The sequence below is a fragment of the Lissotriton vulgaris genome, chromosome 4_1 (genome assembly GCF_964263255.1).
Source record: "Lissotriton vulgaris chromosome 4_1, aLisVul1.2, whole genome shotgun sequence".
NCBI classification, from domain to species: Eukaryota; Metazoa; Chordata; class Amphibia; order Caudata; family Salamandridae; genus Lissotriton; species Lissotriton vulgaris.
The window spans coordinates 2,122,254,551-2,122,257,050 of NC_141691.1; positions in this window are offsets into that span (position 1 = coordinate 2,122,254,551).

Consider the following 2,500-nt stretch of genomic DNA (forward strand, 5'->3'; position numbering starts at 1 on the left):
AGGCGCTGGGGACACCTCCCCGGGCCCTCCCGGACCCCATCCAGGGCTTCCTGCCACGCGGCAGGCCCAGGAACAGACCCGGGGCTGGGGCAACATCCTGGCCCGTCCAGCTGCCGGCTGAGGACCGCTAGGCCGAGAGTACCTTGTCCCTATCAATCCGGAGGAAAATTACCCATATTTCTTGTAATCCGTGCACACAAGGTGACAGAGGGGACCCAGGGCGAAAAAGTGCGCGAGCTCCCGGAGCCCTCGCTCGGATCCGGGAGGCGAATGGCACCTCATCGGGACTTCCAGGGAAGTCCGGCCATCTGGTCGCTACATAGGAAAGCATTGCGGGCGACCAGATGGCCGAGGCGAGAGGGGCGACAAGATTGCCGCGGCCGAAATGACACCAATCTGCCTGCTCCAGGCCTGTAGGGATCAGGAGCTGCAGGGCTCCGGGGCTCCCTGCCGCGCGGCAGGACCCAGGACGGAGCCCCCAGTATGGAGGCCACCCTCTCAGGGGCCCCAGAGGGCTCCCAAAACCCAGCGGAGCAAGGGGAGGCTCCCTGGGCACCACGGAACCCAGTCCCGGGCCTTTGGCAGTGCGGCAGGCCGGAGGGACGGGGCCCTGGGCCCAAGCACCCCACTCGGGGCCCGGCGAGGCCCCTGGACCCTGCCGGGGCTCCCAGGCCCAGAGGCGCAGGGGAAGCCTACCCCGGGTCCTCCGGACCCCGTCCCAGGCACCCTGCCACGCGGCCGGACCCAGGACGGACCCCCGGGCAAGGAGGCCAACCTCCCCGGGGCAACTGAGGGCCCCAGGACGGAGCTCCTGAACCCAGCCAAGCACGGGGAGGCACCCCGGGCACCACGGAACCCAGTGCCGGGCCTTTGACAGTGCGGCAGGCCGGAGGACAGGGCTCTGGGCCAGAGCACCCCATCCGGGGCCCGGGGACCCCAAGGCCCAGAGGCACAGGGGTAGCCTTCCTCCGGAACCCATCCCGGGCACCCTGCCACGCGGAAGGACCCAGGACGGTGCCCCGCCAGGCTCCCCAGGCACAACGGACACCGCTAGGCCGAGAGGGGTCCCAGAGTACCTTGTCCCTATCAATCCGGAGGAAAGTTACCCCCATTTCTTGTAATCCCTGCACACGAGGTAACAGAGGGGACCCAGGGCGCAAAAGTGCCCGACCTCCCGGAGCCCTCGCTGGGATCCGGGAGGCGAATGGCACCTCATCGGGACTTCCAGGGAAGTCCGGCCATCTGGTCGCTACATAGGAAAGCATTGCGGGCGACCAGATGGCCGAGGCGAGAGGGGCGACCAGATGGCCGGGACCGAAATGATGACACCAATCTGCCTGCCCCAGGCCTGTAGGGAGCTCCGGGGCTCCAAGGCTCCAGGCCTCCGGGGCTCTGGGGCTCTGGGTCTCTGGGTCTCTGGGTCTCTGGGTCTCTGGGTCTGCAGGGCTCGGGGACTGCAGGGCTCCACGGCTCGAGGGGCTGCAGGGCTACGGGGCTCCGGGGCTCCGGGGCTCCAGGGCTCCTGGGCTGCAGGGCTCCAGGGCTGCAGAGCTCCGGGGCTGCTGGGCTCCAGGGCTCGAGGTCTGCAGGGCTCCAGGGTTACAGGGCCTGGGACCCATGGAGCCCGTTCCGGGTACTTTGCCACTCTGTGGGCCGGAGGAGGGAGCCCCGGATGCCTGGGAGGTGTTGCCCAGGCATCGCCCATCTGGTCCCAAGCAGGGAACGACCAGCCCCGGAAGGGTGTTCGGGCATACCCTTGCACCTACTAATCCGGAGGAAAATTACCCCCATTTCTTGTAATCCATGCACTCGAGGTGACAGAGGGGACCCACGGCGCAAACGTGCCCAACCTCCTGGAGCCCTGGCTGGGATCCGGGAGGCAAATGGCACCTCATCGGCACTTCCAGGGAAGTCCGGCCATCTGGTAGCTTTATAGGAAAGCATTGCAGGTGACCAGATGGCCGAGGCGAGAGGGGCGACCAGATGACCGGGACCCAAATGATGCCAATCTGCCTGCCCCGGGCCTGCAGGGCTCTGGGGCTGCAGGGCTCCAGAGCTCCGGGGCTCCGGGGCTCCGGGGCTCCGGGGCTTCAGGCCTCCCCGGGCCCTGATGGACCCTCTGTCCCGGGCGCCCCGGACCCCCGGCCGGCTAGCAGGACGGAGGGGTATTCCCGCTCCACCGGGCCCTGCCGGACGGGGCTCAAGCCCCGGGCCCGGGCCCAGTCCCGGCCCCGGTCCCGGCTTTCTGAACCCTAGTCCAGGCCGGGAAGAGCCTCCCTGGGCCCCGGTCGACCCTCCGTCCCGGGCGCCCCGGACCCCCGGCCGGCTTGCAGGACGGAGGGGTATTCCCGCACCACCGGGCCCTGCCGGACGGGGCTCAAGCCCCGGGCCCGGTCACGGCCCCAGTCCCGGCTGTCCGAACCCTAGTCCAGGCCCGGGAGAGCCTCCCTGGGTCCCAGTCGACCCTCCGTCCCGGGCGCCCCGGACCCCCGTCCGGCTT